At 48.2% G+C, this 10004-nt stretch overlaps 53 non-coding genes across 53 annotated transcripts; all 53 read left to right on the top strand.

Annotated features, from left to right (window-relative positions):
- Positions 1-49: 49 nt before the first annotated feature.
- Positions 50-168, top strand: LOC148991336 (5S ribosomal RNA). Its single transcript, XR_016162456.1, has one exon. It is a non-coding gene; the product is annotated as a 5S ribosomal RNA (ribosomal RNA).
- Positions 169-231: 63 nt separating this feature from the next.
- LOC148991335 (5S ribosomal RNA) lies at positions 232-350 on the top strand. The gene has a single exon (XR_016157463.1). It is a non-coding gene; the product is annotated as a 5S ribosomal RNA (ribosomal RNA).
- Positions 351-413: 63 nt separating this feature from the next.
- LOC148991334 (5S ribosomal RNA) lies at positions 414-532 on the top strand. Its single transcript, XR_016157462.1, has one exon. It is a non-coding gene; the product is annotated as a 5S ribosomal RNA (ribosomal RNA).
- Positions 533-595: 63 nt separating this feature from the next.
- On the top strand, positions 596-714 carry LOC148991333 (5S ribosomal RNA). The gene has a single exon (XR_016163977.1). It is a non-coding gene; the product is annotated as a 5S ribosomal RNA (ribosomal RNA).
- Positions 715-777: 63 nt separating this feature from the next.
- Positions 778-896, top strand: LOC148991332 (5S ribosomal RNA). Its single transcript, XR_016157461.1, has one exon. It is a non-coding gene; the product is annotated as a 5S ribosomal RNA (ribosomal RNA).
- A 63-nt stretch (positions 897-959) lies between these two features.
- On the top strand, positions 960-1078 carry LOC148991331 (5S ribosomal RNA). The gene has a single exon (XR_016157460.1). It is a non-coding gene; the product is annotated as a 5S ribosomal RNA (ribosomal RNA).
- Positions 1079-1141: 63 nt separating this feature from the next.
- Positions 1142-1260, top strand: LOC148991330 (5S ribosomal RNA). Its single transcript, XR_016162251.1, has one exon. It is a non-coding gene; the product is annotated as a 5S ribosomal RNA (ribosomal RNA).
- A 63-nt stretch (positions 1261-1323) lies between these two features.
- On the top strand, positions 1324-1442 carry LOC148991329 (5S ribosomal RNA). Its single transcript, XR_016157459.1, has one exon. It is a non-coding gene; the product is annotated as a 5S ribosomal RNA (ribosomal RNA).
- A 63-nt stretch (positions 1443-1505) lies between these two features.
- LOC148991328 (5S ribosomal RNA) lies at positions 1506-1624 on the top strand. Its single transcript, XR_016160609.1, has one exon. It is a non-coding gene; the product is annotated as a 5S ribosomal RNA (ribosomal RNA).
- A 63-nt stretch (positions 1625-1687) lies between these two features.
- LOC148991327 (5S ribosomal RNA) lies at positions 1688-1806 on the top strand. The gene has a single exon (XR_016157458.1). It is a non-coding gene; the product is annotated as a 5S ribosomal RNA (ribosomal RNA).
- Positions 1807-1869: 63 nt separating this feature from the next.
- LOC148991326 (5S ribosomal RNA) lies at positions 1870-1988 on the top strand. Its single transcript, XR_016166481.1, has one exon. It is a non-coding gene; the product is annotated as a 5S ribosomal RNA (ribosomal RNA).
- Positions 1989-2051: 63 nt separating this feature from the next.
- On the top strand, positions 2052-2170 carry LOC148991325 (5S ribosomal RNA). Its single transcript, XR_016157457.1, has one exon. It is a non-coding gene; the product is annotated as a 5S ribosomal RNA (ribosomal RNA).
- A 63-nt stretch (positions 2171-2233) lies between these two features.
- Positions 2234-2352, top strand: LOC148991324 (5S ribosomal RNA). The gene has a single exon (XR_016157456.1). It is a non-coding gene; the product is annotated as a 5S ribosomal RNA (ribosomal RNA).
- Positions 2353-2523: 171 nt separating this feature from the next.
- On the top strand, positions 2524-2642 carry LOC148991323 (5S ribosomal RNA). Its single transcript, XR_016163162.1, has one exon. It is a non-coding gene; the product is annotated as a 5S ribosomal RNA (ribosomal RNA).
- A 63-nt stretch (positions 2643-2705) lies between these two features.
- Positions 2706-2824, top strand: LOC148991322 (5S ribosomal RNA). The gene has a single exon (XR_016157454.1). It is a non-coding gene; the product is annotated as a 5S ribosomal RNA (ribosomal RNA).
- A 63-nt stretch (positions 2825-2887) lies between these two features.
- On the top strand, positions 2888-3006 carry LOC148991321 (5S ribosomal RNA). The gene has a single exon (XR_016157453.1). It is a non-coding gene; the product is annotated as a 5S ribosomal RNA (ribosomal RNA).
- Positions 3007-3069: 63 nt separating this feature from the next.
- LOC148991320 (5S ribosomal RNA) lies at positions 3070-3188 on the top strand. Its single transcript, XR_016157452.1, has one exon. It is a non-coding gene; the product is annotated as a 5S ribosomal RNA (ribosomal RNA).
- Positions 3189-3251: 63 nt separating this feature from the next.
- On the top strand, positions 3252-3370 carry LOC148991319 (5S ribosomal RNA). Its single transcript, XR_016162455.1, has one exon. It is a non-coding gene; the product is annotated as a 5S ribosomal RNA (ribosomal RNA).
- Positions 3371-3433: 63 nt separating this feature from the next.
- On the top strand, positions 3434-3552 carry LOC148991318 (5S ribosomal RNA). The gene has a single exon (XR_016160340.1). It is a non-coding gene; the product is annotated as a 5S ribosomal RNA (ribosomal RNA).
- Positions 3553-3615: 63 nt separating this feature from the next.
- Positions 3616-3734, top strand: LOC148991317 (5S ribosomal RNA). The gene has a single exon (XR_016157451.1). It is a non-coding gene; the product is annotated as a 5S ribosomal RNA (ribosomal RNA).
- A 63-nt stretch (positions 3735-3797) lies between these two features.
- On the top strand, positions 3798-3916 carry LOC148991316 (5S ribosomal RNA). The gene has a single exon (XR_016166470.1). It is a non-coding gene; the product is annotated as a 5S ribosomal RNA (ribosomal RNA).
- Positions 3917-3979: 63 nt separating this feature from the next.
- On the top strand, positions 3980-4098 carry LOC148991315 (5S ribosomal RNA). The gene has a single exon (XR_016157450.1). It is a non-coding gene; the product is annotated as a 5S ribosomal RNA (ribosomal RNA).
- Positions 4099-4161: 63 nt separating this feature from the next.
- On the top strand, positions 4162-4280 carry LOC148991314 (5S ribosomal RNA). Its single transcript, XR_016157449.1, has one exon. It is a non-coding gene; the product is annotated as a 5S ribosomal RNA (ribosomal RNA).
- Positions 4281-4343: 63 nt separating this feature from the next.
- Positions 4344-4462, top strand: LOC148991313 (5S ribosomal RNA). Its single transcript, XR_016160566.1, has one exon. It is a non-coding gene; the product is annotated as a 5S ribosomal RNA (ribosomal RNA).
- A 63-nt stretch (positions 4463-4525) lies between these two features.
- Positions 4526-4644, top strand: LOC148991312 (5S ribosomal RNA). The gene has a single exon (XR_016157448.1). It is a non-coding gene; the product is annotated as a 5S ribosomal RNA (ribosomal RNA).
- Positions 4645-4707: 63 nt separating this feature from the next.
- Positions 4708-4826, top strand: LOC148991311 (5S ribosomal RNA). Its single transcript, XR_016163075.1, has one exon. It is a non-coding gene; the product is annotated as a 5S ribosomal RNA (ribosomal RNA).
- Positions 4827-4889: 63 nt separating this feature from the next.
- LOC148991310 (5S ribosomal RNA) lies at positions 4890-5008 on the top strand. Its single transcript, XR_016157447.1, has one exon. It is a non-coding gene; the product is annotated as a 5S ribosomal RNA (ribosomal RNA).
- A 63-nt stretch (positions 5009-5071) lies between these two features.
- LOC148991309 (5S ribosomal RNA) lies at positions 5072-5190 on the top strand. Its single transcript, XR_016157446.1, has one exon. It is a non-coding gene; the product is annotated as a 5S ribosomal RNA (ribosomal RNA).
- A 63-nt stretch (positions 5191-5253) lies between these two features.
- LOC148991308 (5S ribosomal RNA) lies at positions 5254-5372 on the top strand. Its single transcript, XR_016162250.1, has one exon. It is a non-coding gene; the product is annotated as a 5S ribosomal RNA (ribosomal RNA).
- A 63-nt stretch (positions 5373-5435) lies between these two features.
- LOC148991307 (5S ribosomal RNA) lies at positions 5436-5554 on the top strand. Its single transcript, XR_016160565.1, has one exon. It is a non-coding gene; the product is annotated as a 5S ribosomal RNA (ribosomal RNA).
- Positions 5555-5617: 63 nt separating this feature from the next.
- On the top strand, positions 5618-5736 carry LOC148991306 (5S ribosomal RNA). Its single transcript, XR_016157445.1, has one exon. It is a non-coding gene; the product is annotated as a 5S ribosomal RNA (ribosomal RNA).
- A 172-nt stretch (positions 5737-5908) lies between these two features.
- Positions 5909-6027, top strand: LOC148991305 (5S ribosomal RNA). The gene has a single exon (XR_016157443.1). It is a non-coding gene; the product is annotated as a 5S ribosomal RNA (ribosomal RNA).
- Positions 6028-6090: 63 nt separating this feature from the next.
- LOC148991304 (5S ribosomal RNA) lies at positions 6091-6209 on the top strand. The gene has a single exon (XR_016157442.1). It is a non-coding gene; the product is annotated as a 5S ribosomal RNA (ribosomal RNA).
- A 63-nt stretch (positions 6210-6272) lies between these two features.
- LOC148991303 (5S ribosomal RNA) lies at positions 6273-6391 on the top strand. Its single transcript, XR_016157441.1, has one exon. It is a non-coding gene; the product is annotated as a 5S ribosomal RNA (ribosomal RNA).
- Positions 6392-6454: 63 nt separating this feature from the next.
- LOC148991302 (5S ribosomal RNA) lies at positions 6455-6573 on the top strand. Its single transcript, XR_016163592.1, has one exon. It is a non-coding gene; the product is annotated as a 5S ribosomal RNA (ribosomal RNA).
- A 63-nt stretch (positions 6574-6636) lies between these two features.
- Positions 6637-6755, top strand: LOC148991301 (5S ribosomal RNA). Its single transcript, XR_016157440.1, has one exon. It is a non-coding gene; the product is annotated as a 5S ribosomal RNA (ribosomal RNA).
- Positions 6756-6818: 63 nt separating this feature from the next.
- Positions 6819-6937, top strand: LOC148991300 (5S ribosomal RNA). The gene has a single exon (XR_016157439.1). It is a non-coding gene; the product is annotated as a 5S ribosomal RNA (ribosomal RNA).
- A 63-nt stretch (positions 6938-7000) lies between these two features.
- On the top strand, positions 7001-7119 carry LOC148991299 (5S ribosomal RNA). The gene has a single exon (XR_016157438.1). It is a non-coding gene; the product is annotated as a 5S ribosomal RNA (ribosomal RNA).
- Positions 7120-7182: 63 nt separating this feature from the next.
- On the top strand, positions 7183-7301 carry LOC148991298 (5S ribosomal RNA). Its single transcript, XR_016160608.1, has one exon. It is a non-coding gene; the product is annotated as a 5S ribosomal RNA (ribosomal RNA).
- Positions 7302-7364: 63 nt separating this feature from the next.
- On the top strand, positions 7365-7483 carry LOC148991297 (5S ribosomal RNA). Its single transcript, XR_016157437.1, has one exon. It is a non-coding gene; the product is annotated as a 5S ribosomal RNA (ribosomal RNA).
- A 63-nt stretch (positions 7484-7546) lies between these two features.
- LOC148991296 (5S ribosomal RNA) lies at positions 7547-7665 on the top strand. The gene has a single exon (XR_016166459.1). It is a non-coding gene; the product is annotated as a 5S ribosomal RNA (ribosomal RNA).
- Positions 7666-7728: 63 nt separating this feature from the next.
- Positions 7729-7847, top strand: LOC148991295 (5S ribosomal RNA). Its single transcript, XR_016157436.1, has one exon. It is a non-coding gene; the product is annotated as a 5S ribosomal RNA (ribosomal RNA).
- Positions 7848-7910: 63 nt separating this feature from the next.
- Positions 7911-8029, top strand: LOC148991294 (5S ribosomal RNA). The gene has a single exon (XR_016157435.1). It is a non-coding gene; the product is annotated as a 5S ribosomal RNA (ribosomal RNA).
- A 63-nt stretch (positions 8030-8092) lies between these two features.
- On the top strand, positions 8093-8211 carry LOC148991293 (5S ribosomal RNA). The gene has a single exon (XR_016163591.1). It is a non-coding gene; the product is annotated as a 5S ribosomal RNA (ribosomal RNA).
- A 63-nt stretch (positions 8212-8274) lies between these two features.
- Positions 8275-8393, top strand: LOC148991292 (5S ribosomal RNA). The gene has a single exon (XR_016157434.1). It is a non-coding gene; the product is annotated as a 5S ribosomal RNA (ribosomal RNA).
- A 63-nt stretch (positions 8394-8456) lies between these two features.
- Positions 8457-8575, top strand: LOC148991291 (5S ribosomal RNA). The gene has a single exon (XR_016157432.1). It is a non-coding gene; the product is annotated as a 5S ribosomal RNA (ribosomal RNA).
- Positions 8576-8747: 172 nt separating this feature from the next.
- On the top strand, positions 8748-8866 carry LOC148991290 (5S ribosomal RNA). Its single transcript, XR_016157431.1, has one exon. It is a non-coding gene; the product is annotated as a 5S ribosomal RNA (ribosomal RNA).
- Positions 8867-8929: 63 nt separating this feature from the next.
- On the top strand, positions 8930-9048 carry LOC148991289 (5S ribosomal RNA). Its single transcript, XR_016157430.1, has one exon. It is a non-coding gene; the product is annotated as a 5S ribosomal RNA (ribosomal RNA).
- Positions 9049-9111: 63 nt separating this feature from the next.
- On the top strand, positions 9112-9230 carry LOC148991288 (5S ribosomal RNA). Its single transcript, XR_016157429.1, has one exon. It is a non-coding gene; the product is annotated as a 5S ribosomal RNA (ribosomal RNA).
- Positions 9231-9293: 63 nt separating this feature from the next.
- Positions 9294-9412, top strand: LOC148991287 (5S ribosomal RNA). Its single transcript, XR_016157428.1, has one exon. It is a non-coding gene; the product is annotated as a 5S ribosomal RNA (ribosomal RNA).
- Positions 9413-9475: 63 nt separating this feature from the next.
- Positions 9476-9594, top strand: LOC148991286 (5S ribosomal RNA). Its single transcript, XR_016157426.1, has one exon. It is a non-coding gene; the product is annotated as a 5S ribosomal RNA (ribosomal RNA).
- A 63-nt stretch (positions 9595-9657) lies between these two features.
- Positions 9658-9776, top strand: LOC148991285 (5S ribosomal RNA). Its single transcript, XR_016157425.1, has one exon. It is a non-coding gene; the product is annotated as a 5S ribosomal RNA (ribosomal RNA).
- A 63-nt stretch (positions 9777-9839) lies between these two features.
- LOC148991284 (5S ribosomal RNA) lies at positions 9840-9958 on the top strand. Its single transcript, XR_016166448.1, has one exon. It is a non-coding gene; the product is annotated as a 5S ribosomal RNA (ribosomal RNA).
- Positions 9959-10004: the final 46 nt, after the last annotated feature.

Here is a 10004-nt window from a genome sequence, read left to right as displayed (position 1 = left end):
ACCCTAATGTTCTAACCATTCAAATAGCCCAATTTTGGCAGCAGATTTCGCTTACGGCCATACCACCTTGAGAACGCCCGAACTCGTCTGATCTCGGAAGCTAAGCAGGGTCGGGCCTGCTTAGTACTTGGATGGGAGACCGCCTGGGAATACCAGGTGCTGTAAGCTTTATATAGTTTACTACCCTAATGTTCTAACCATTCAAATAGCCCAATTTTGGCAGCAGATTTCGCTTACGGCCATACCACCTTGAGAACGCCCGAACTCGTCTGATCTCGGAAGCTAAGCAGGGTCGGGCCTGGTTAGTACTTGGATGGGAGACCGCCTGGGAATACCAGGTGCTGTAAGCTTTATATAGTTTACTACCCTAATGTTCTAACCATTCAAATAGCCCAATTTTGGCAGCAGATTTCGCTTACGGCCATACCACCTTGAGAACGCCCGAACTCGTCTGATCTCGGAAGCTAAGCAGGGTCGGGCCTGGTTAGTACTTGGATGGGAGACCGCCTGGGAATACCAGGTGCTGTAAGCTTTATATAGTTTACTACCCTAATGTTCTAACCATTCAAATAGCCCAATTTTGGCAGCAGATTTCGCTTAAGGCCATACCACCCTGAGAACGCCCGAACTTGTCTGATCTCGGAAGCTAAGCAGGGTCGGGCCTGGTTAGTACTTGGATGGGAGACCGCCTGGGAATACCAGGTGCTGTAAGCTTTATATAGTTTACTACCCTAATGTTCTAACCATTCAAATAGCCCAATTTTGGCAGCAGATTTCGCTTACGGCCATACCACCTTGAGAACGCCCGAACTCGTCTGATCTCGGAAGCTAAGCAGGGTCGGGCCTGGTTAGTACTTGGATGGGAGACCGCCTGGGAATACCAGGTGCTGTAAGCTTTATATAGTTTACTACCCTAATGTTCTAACCATTCAAATAGCCCAATTTTGGCAGCAGATTTCGCTTACGGCCATACCACCTTGAGAACGCCCGAACTCGTCTGATCTCGGAAGCTAAGCAGGGTCGGGCCTGGTTAGTACTTGGATGGGAGACCGCCTGGGAATACCAGGTGCTGTAAGCTTTATATAGTTTACTACCCTAATGTTCTAACCATTCAAATAGCCCAATTTTGGCAGCAGATTTCGCTTACGGCCATACCACCTTGAGAACGCCCGAACTCGTCTGATCTCGGAAGCTAAGCAGGGTCGGGCCTGGTTAGTACTTGGATGGGAGACCGCCTGGGAATACCAGGTGCTGTAAACTTTATATAGTTTACTACCCTAATGTTCTAACCATTCAAATAGCCCAATTTTGGCAGCAGATTTCGCTTACGGCCATACCACCTTGAGAACGCCCGAACTCGTCTGATCTCGGAAGCTAAGCAGGGTCGGGCCTGGTTAGTACTTGGATGGGAGACCGCCTGGGAATACCAGGTGCTGTAAGCTTTATATAGTTTACTACCCTAATGTTCTAACCATTCAAATAGCCCAATTTTGGCAGCAGATTTCGCTTACGGCCATACCACCTTGAGAACGCCCGAACTCGTCTGATCTCGGCAGCTAAGCAGGGTCGGGCCTGGTTAGTACTTGGATGGGAGACCGCCTGGGAATACCAGGTGCTGTAAGCTTTATATAGTTTACTACCCTAATGTTCTAACCATTCAAATAGCCCAATTTTGGCAGCAGATTTCGCTTACGGCCATACCACCTTGAGAACGCCCGAACTCGTCTGATCTCGGAAGCTAAGCAGGGTCGGGCCTGGTTAGTACTTGGATGGGAGACCGCCTGGGAATACCAGGTGCTGTAAGCTTTATATAGTTTACTACCCTAATGTTCTAACCATTCAAATAGCCCAATTTTGGCAGCAGATTTCGCTTACGGCCATACCACCCTGAGAACGCCCGAACTCGTCTGATCTCGGAAGCTAAGCAGGGTCGGGCCTGGTTAGTACTTGGATGGGAGACCGCCTGGGAATACCAGGTGCTGTAAGCTTTATATAGTTTACTACCCTAATGTTCTAACCATTCAAATAGCCCAATTTTGGCAGCAGATTTCGCTTACGGCCATACCACCTTGAGAACGCCCGAACTCGTCTGATCTCGGAAGCTAAGCAGGGTCGGGCCTGGTTAGTACTTGGATGGGAGACCGCCTGGGAATACCAGGTGCTGTAAGCTTTATATAGTTTACTACCCTAATGTTCTAACCATTCAAATAGCCCAATTTTGGCAGCAGATTTTGCTTACGGCCATACCACCTTGAGAACGCCCGAACTCGTCTGATCTCGGAAGCTAAGCAGGGTCGGGCCTGGTTAGTACTTGGATGGGAGACCGCCTGGGAATACCAGGTGCTGTAAGCTTTATTGTTTAAAAAAAAAAAAAAAAAAAAGAGTCAATGAAATGGTTCAAAAATCCTAAATTGTCTTTTTTTCCCCTCGAAAAGCCTGAAATATTCTCTGAGTTTCTTCAGAAAGCCTGAAAGAGTCTCTTTTTTTTCTTCTTCAAATAGCCCAATTTTGGCAGCAGATTTCGCTTACGGCCATACCACCTTGAGAACGCCCGAACTCGTCTGATCTCGGAAGCTAAGCAGGGTCGGGCCTGGTAAGTTCTTGGATGGGAGACCGCCTGGGAATACCAGGTGCTGTAAGCTTTATATAGTTTACTACCCTAATGTTCTAACCATTCAAATAGCCCAATTTTGGCAGCAGATTTCGCTTACGGCCATACCACCTTGAGAACGCCCGAACTCGTCTGATCTCGGAAGCTAAGCAGGGTCGGGCCTGGTTAGTACTTGGATGGGAGACCGCCTGGGAATACCAGGTGCTGTAAGCTTTATATAGTTTACTACCCTAATGTTCTAACCATTCAAATAGCCCAATTTTGGCAGCAGATTTCGCTTACGGCCATACCACCTTGAGAACGCCCGAACTCGTCTGATCTCGGAAGCTAAGCAGGGTCGGGCCTGGTTAGTACTTGGATGGGAGACCGCCTGGGAATACCAGGTGCTGTAAGCTTTATATAGTTTACTACCCTAATGTTCTAACCATTCAAATAGCCCAATTTTGGCAGCAGATTTCGCTTACGGCCATACCACCTTGAGAACGCCCGAACTCGTCTGATCTCGGAAGCTAAGCAGGGTCGGGCCTGGTTAGTACTTGGATGGGAGACCGCCTGGGAATACCAGGTGCTGTAAGCTTTATATAGTTTACTACCCTAATGTTCTAACCATTCAAATAGCCCAATTTTGGCAGCAGATTTCGCTTACGGCCATACCACCTTGAGAACGCCCGAACTCGTCTGATCTCGGAAGCTAAGCAGGGTCGGGCCTGCTTAGTACTTGGATGGGAGACCGCCTGGGAATACCAGGTGCTGTAAGCTTTATATAGTTTACTACCCTAATGTTCTAACCATTCAAATAGCCCAATTTTGGCAGCAGATTTCGCTTACAGCCATACCACCTTGAGAACGCCCGAACTCGTCTGATCTCGGAAGCTAAGCAGGGTCGGGCCTGGTTAGTACTTGGATGGGAGACCGCCTGGGAATACCAGGTGCTGTAAGCTTTATATAGTTTACTACCCTAATGTTCTAACCATTCAAATAGCCCAATTTTGGCAGCAGATTTCGCTTACGGCCATACCACCTTGAGAACGCCCGAACTCGTCTGATCTCGGAAGCTAAGCAGGGTCGGGCCTGGTTAGTACTTGGATGGGAGACCGCCTGGGAATACCAGGTGCTGTAAGCTTTATATAGTTTACTACCCTAATGTTCTAACCATTCAAATAGCCCAATTTTGGCAGCAGATTTCGCTTACGGCCATACCACCCTGAGAACGCCCGAACTCGTCTGATCTCGGAAGCTAAGCAGGGTCGGGCCTGGTTAGTACTTGGATGGGAGACCGCCTGGGAATACCAGGTGCTGTAAGCTTTATATAGTTTACTACCCTAATGTTCTAACCATTCAAATAGCCCAATTTTGGCAGCAGATTTCGCTTACGGCCATACCACCTTGAGAACGCCCGAACTCGTCTGATCTCGGAAGCTAAGCAGGGTCGGGCCTGGTTAGTACTTGGATGGGAGACCGCCTGGGAATACCAGGTGCTGTAAGCTTTATATAGTTTACTACCCTAATGTTCTAACCATTCAAATAGCCCAATTTTGGCAGCAGATTTCGCTTACGGCCATACCACCTTGAGAACGCCCGAACTCGTCTGATCTCGGAAGCTAAGCAGGGTCGGGCCTGGTTAGTACTTGGATGGGAGACCGCCTGGGAATACCAGGTGCTGTAAGCTTTATATAGTTTACTACCCTAATGTTCTAACCATTCAAATAGCCCAATTTTGGCAGCAGATTTCGCTTATGGCCATACCACCTTGAGAACGCCCGAACTCGTCTGATCTCGGAAGCTAAGCAGGGTCGGGCCTGGTTAGTACTTGGATGGGAGACCGCCTGGGAATACCAGGTGCTGTAAGCTTTATATAGTTTACTACCCTAATGTTCTAACCATTCAAATAGCCCAATTTTGGCAGCAGATTTCGCTTACGGCCATACCACCTTGAGAACGCCCGAACTCGTCTGATCTCGGAAGCTAAGCAGGGTCGGGCCTGGTTAGTACTTGGATGGGAGACCGCCTGGGAATACCAGGTGCTGTAAGCTTTATATAGTTTACTACCCTAATGTTCTAACCATTCAAATAGCCCAATTTTGGCAGCAGATTTCGCTTAAGGCCATACCACCCTGAGAACGCCCGAACTCGTCTGATCTCGGAAGCTAAGCAGGGTCGGGCCTGGTTAGTACTTGGATGGGAGACCGCCTGGGAATACCAGGTGCTGTAAGCTTTATATAGTTTACTGCCCTAATGTTCTAACCATTCAAATAGCCCAATTTTGGCAGCAGATTTCGCTTACGGCCATACCACCTTGAGAACGCCCGAACTCGTCTGATCTCGGAAGCTAAGCAGGGTCGGGCCTGGTTAGTACTTGGATGGGAGACCGCCTGGGAATACCAGGTGCTGTAAGCTTTATATAGTTTACTACCCTAATGTTCTAACCATTCAAATAGCCCAATTTTGGCAGCAGATTTCGCTTACGGCCATACCACCTTGAGAACGCCCGAACTCGTCTGATCTCGGAAGCTAAGCAGGGTCGGGCCTGGTTAGTACTTGGATGGGAGACCGCCTGGGAATACCAGGTGCTGTAAGCTTTATATAGTTTACTACCCTAATGTTCTAACCATTCAAATAGCCCAATTTTGGCAGCAGATTTCGCTTACGGCCATACCACCTTGAGAACGCCCGAACTCGTCTGATCTCGGAAGCTAAGCAGGGTCGGGCCTGGTTAGTACTTGGATGGGAGACCGCCTGGGAATACCAGGTGCTGTAAACTTTATATAGTTTACTACCCTAATGTTCTAACCATTCAAATAGCCCAATTTTGGCAGCAGATTTCGCTTATGGCCATACCACCTTGAGAACGCCCGAACTCGTCTGATCTCGGAAGCTAAGCAGGGTCGGGCCTGGTTAGTACTTGGATGGGAGACCGCCTGGGAATACCAGGTGCTGTAAGCTTTATATAGTTTACTACCCTAATGTTCTAACCATTCAAATAGCCCAATTTTGGCAGCAGATTTCGCTTACGGCCATACCACCTTGAGAACGCCCGAACTCGTCTGATCTCGGAAGCTAAGCAGGGTCGGGCCTGGTTAGTACTTGGATGGGAGACCGCCTGGGAATACCAGGTGCTGTAAGCTTTATTGTTTAAAAAAAAAAAAAAAAAAAAAGAGTCAATGAAATGGTTCAAAAATCCTAAATTGTCTTTTTTCCCCCTCGAAAAGCCTGAAATATTCTCTGAGTTTCTTCAGAAAGCCTGAAAGAGTCTCTTTTTTTTCTTCTTCAAATAGCCCAATTTTGGCAGCAGATTTCGCTTACGGCCATACCACCTTGAGAACGCCCGAACTCGTCTGATCTCGGAAGCTAAGCAGGGTCGGGCCTGGTTAGTACTTGGATGGGAGACCGCCTGGGAATACCAGGTGCTGTAAGCTTTATATAGTTTACTACCCTAATGTTCTAACCATTCAAATAGCCCAATTTTGGCAGCAGATTTCGCTTACGGCCATACCACCTTGAGAACGCCCGAACTCGTCTGATCTCGGAAGCTAAGCAGGGTCGGGCCTGGTTAGTACTTGGATGGGAGACCGCCTGGGAATACCAGGTGCTGTAAGCTTTATATAGTTTACTACCCTAATGTTCTAACCATTCAAATAGCCCAATTTTGGCAGCAGATTTCGCTTACGGCCATACCACCTTGAGAACGCCCGAACTCGTCTGATCTCGGAAGCTAAGCAGGGTCGGGCCTGGTTAGTACTTGGATGGGAGACCGCCTGGGAATACCAGGTGCTGTAAGCTTTATATAGTTTACTACCCTAATGTTCTAACCATTCAAATAGCCCAATTTTGGCAGCAGATTTCGCTTAGGGCCATACCACCTTGAGAACGCCCGAACTCGTCTGATCTCGGAAGCTAAGCAGGGTCGGGCCTGGTTAGTACTTGGATGGGAGACCGCCTGGGAATACCAGGTGCTGTAAGCTTTATATAGTTTACTACCCTAATGTTCTAACCATTCAAATAGCCCAATTTTGGCAGCAGATTTCGCTTACGGCCATACCACCTTGAGAACGCCCGAACTCGTCTGATCTCGGAAGCTAAGCAGGGTCGGGCCTGGTTAGTACTTGGATGGGAGACCGCCTGGGAATACCAGGTGCTGTAAGCTTTATATAGTTTACTACCCTAATGTTCTAACCATTCAAATAGCCCAATTTTGGCAGCAGATTTCGCTTACGGCCATACCACCTTGAGAACGCCCGAACTCGTCTGATCTCGGAAGCTAAGCAGGGTCGGGCCTGGTTAGTACTTGGATGGGAGACCGCCTGGGAATACCAGGTGCTGTAAGCTTTATATAGTTTACTACCCTAATGTTCTAACCATTCAAATAGCCCAATTTTGGCAGCAGATTTCGCTTACGGCCATACCACCTTGAGAACGCCCGAACTCGTCTGATCTCGGAAGCTAAGCAGGGTCGGGCCTGGTTAGTACTTGGATGGGAGACCGCCTGGGAATACCAGGTGCTGTAAGCTTTATATAGTTTACTACCCTAATGTTCTAACCATTCAAATAGCCCAATTTTGGCAGCAGATTTCGCTTACGGCCATACCACCTTGAGAACGCCCGAACTCGTCTGATCTCGGCAGCTAAGCAGGGTCGGGCCTGGTTAGTACTTGGATGGGAGACCGCCTGGGAATACCAGGTGCTGTAAGCTTTATATAGTTTACTACCCTAATGTTCTAACCATTCAAATAGCCCAATTTTGGCAGCAGATTTCGCTTACGGCCATACCACCTTGAGAACGCCCGAACTCGTCTGATCTCGGAAGCTAAGCAGGGTCGGGCCTGGTTAGTACTTGGATGGGAGACCGCCTGGGAATACCAGGTGCTGTAAGCTTTATATAGTTTACTACCCTAATGTTCTAACCATTCAAATAGCCCAATTTTGGCAGCAGATTTCGCTTACGGCCATACCACCCTGAGAACGCCCGAACTCGTCTGATCTCGGAAGCTAAGCAGGGTCGGGCCTGGTTAGTACTTGGATGGGAGACCGCCTGGGAATACCAGGTGCTGTAAGCTTTATATAGTTTACTACCCTAATGTTCTAACCATTCAAATAGCCCAATTTTGGCAGCAGATTTCGCTTACGGCCATACCACCTTGAGAACGCCCGAACTCGTCTGATCTCGGAAGCTAAGCAGGGTCGGGCCTGGTTAGTACTTGGATGGGAGACCGCCTGGGAATACCAGGTGCTGTAAGCTTTATATAGTTTACTACCCTAATGTTCTAACCATTCAAATAGCCCAATTTTGGCAGCAGATTTCGCTTACGGCCATACCACCTTGAGAACGCCCGAACTCGTCTGATCTCGGAAGCTAAGCAGGGTCGGGCCTGGTTAGTACTTGGATGGGAGACCGCCTGGGAATACCAGGTGCTGTAAGCTTTATATAGTTTACTACCCTAATGTTCTAACCATTCAAATAGCCCAATTTTGGCAGCAGATTTCGCTTAGGGCCATACCACCTTGAGAACGCCCGAACTCGTCTGATCTCGGAAGCTAAGCAGGGTCGGGCCTGGTTAGTACTTGGATGGGAGACCGCCTGGGAATACCAGGTGCTGTAAGCTTTATATAGTTTACTACCCTAATGTTCTAACCATTCAAATAGCCCAATTTTGGCAGCAGATTTCGCTTACGGCCATACCACCTTGAGAACGCCCGAACTCGTCTGATCTCGGAAGCTAAGCAGGGTCGGGCCTGGTTAGTACTTGGATGGGAGACCGCCTGGGAATACCAGGTGCTGTAAGCTTTATATAGTTTACTACCCTAATGTTCTAACCATTCAAATAGCCCAATTTTGGCAGCAGATTTCGCTTACGGCCATACCACCTTGAGAACGCCCGAACTCGTCTGATCTCGGAAGCTAAGCAGGGTCGGGCCTGGTTAGTACTTGGATGGGAGACCGCCTGGGAATACCAGGTGCTGTAAGCTTTATTGTTTAAAAAAAAAAAAAAAAAAAAAGAGTCAATGAAATGGTTCAAAAATCCTAAATTGTCTTTTTTTCCCCTCGAAAAGCCTGAAATATTCTCTGAGTTTCTTCAGAAAGCCTGAAAGAGTCTCTTTTTTTTCTTCTTCAAATAGCCCAATTTTGGCAGCAGATTTCGCTTACGGCCATACCACCTTGAGAACGCCCGAACTCGTCTGATCTCGGAAGCTAAGCAGGGTCGGGCCTGGTTAGTACTTGGATGGGAGACCGCCTGGGAATACCAGGTGCTGTAAGCTTTATATAGTTTACTACCCTAATGTTCTAACCATTCAAATAGCCCAATTTTGGCAGCAGATTTCGCTTACGGCCATACCACCTTGAGAACGCCCGAACTCGTCTGATCTCGGAAGCTAAGCAGGGTCGGGCCTGGTTAGTACTTGGATGGGAGACCGCCTGGGAATACCAGGTGCTGTAAGCTTTATATAGTTTACTACCCTAATGTTCTAACCATTCAAATAGCCCAATTTTGGCAGCAGATTTCGCTTACGGCCATACCACCTTGAGAACGCCCGAACTCGTCTGATCTCGGAAGCTAAGCAGGGTCGGGCCTGGTTAGTACTTGGATGGGAGACCGCCTGGGAATACCAGGTGCTGTAAGCTTTATATAGTTTACTACCCTAATGTTCTAACCATTCAAATAGCCCAATTTTGGCAGCAGATTTCGCTTACGGCCATACCACCTTGAGAACGCCCGAACTCGTCTGATCTCGGAAGCTAAGCAGGGTCGGGCCTGGTTAGTACTTGGATGGGAGACCGCCTGGGAATACCAGGTGCTGTAAGCTTTATATAGTTTACTACCCTAATGTTCTAACCATTCAAATAGCCCAATTTTGGCAGCAGATTTCGCTTACGGCCATACCACCTTGAGAACGCCCGAACTCGTCTGATCTCGGAAGCTAAGCAGGGTCGGGCCTGGTTAGTACTTGGATGGGAGACCGCCTGGGAATACCAGGTGCTGTAAGCTTTATATAGTTTACTACCCTAATGTTCTAACCATTCAAATAGCCCAATTTTGGCAGCAGATTTCGCTTACGGCCATACCACCTTGAGAACGCCCGAACTCGTCTGATCTCGGAAGCTAAGCAGGGTCGGGCCTGGTTAGTACTTGGATGGGAGACCGCCTGGGAATACCAGGTGCTGTAAGCTTTATATAGTTTACTACCCTAATGTTCTAACCATTCAAATAGCCCAATTTTGGCAGCAGATTTCGCTTACGGCCATACCACCCTGAGAACGCCCGAACTCGTCTGATCTCGGAAGCTAAGCAGGGTCGGGCCTGGTTAGTACTTGGATGGGAGACCGCCTGGGAATACCAGGTGCTGTAAGCTTTATATAGTTTACTACCCTAATGTTCTAACCATTCAAATAGCCCAA

Source organism: Pimephales promelas, chromosome 3, assembly GCF_988280905.1.
Source record: "Pimephales promelas chromosome 3, fPimPro1.hap1.1, whole genome shotgun sequence".
In the NCBI taxonomy this organism is placed as follows: domain Eukaryota; kingdom Metazoa; phylum Chordata; class Actinopteri; order Cypriniformes; family Leuciscidae; genus Pimephales; species Pimephales promelas.
Note: the sequence above shows the minus strand (reverse complement) of the source record. Positions and strands in the feature narration are given on the sequence as shown.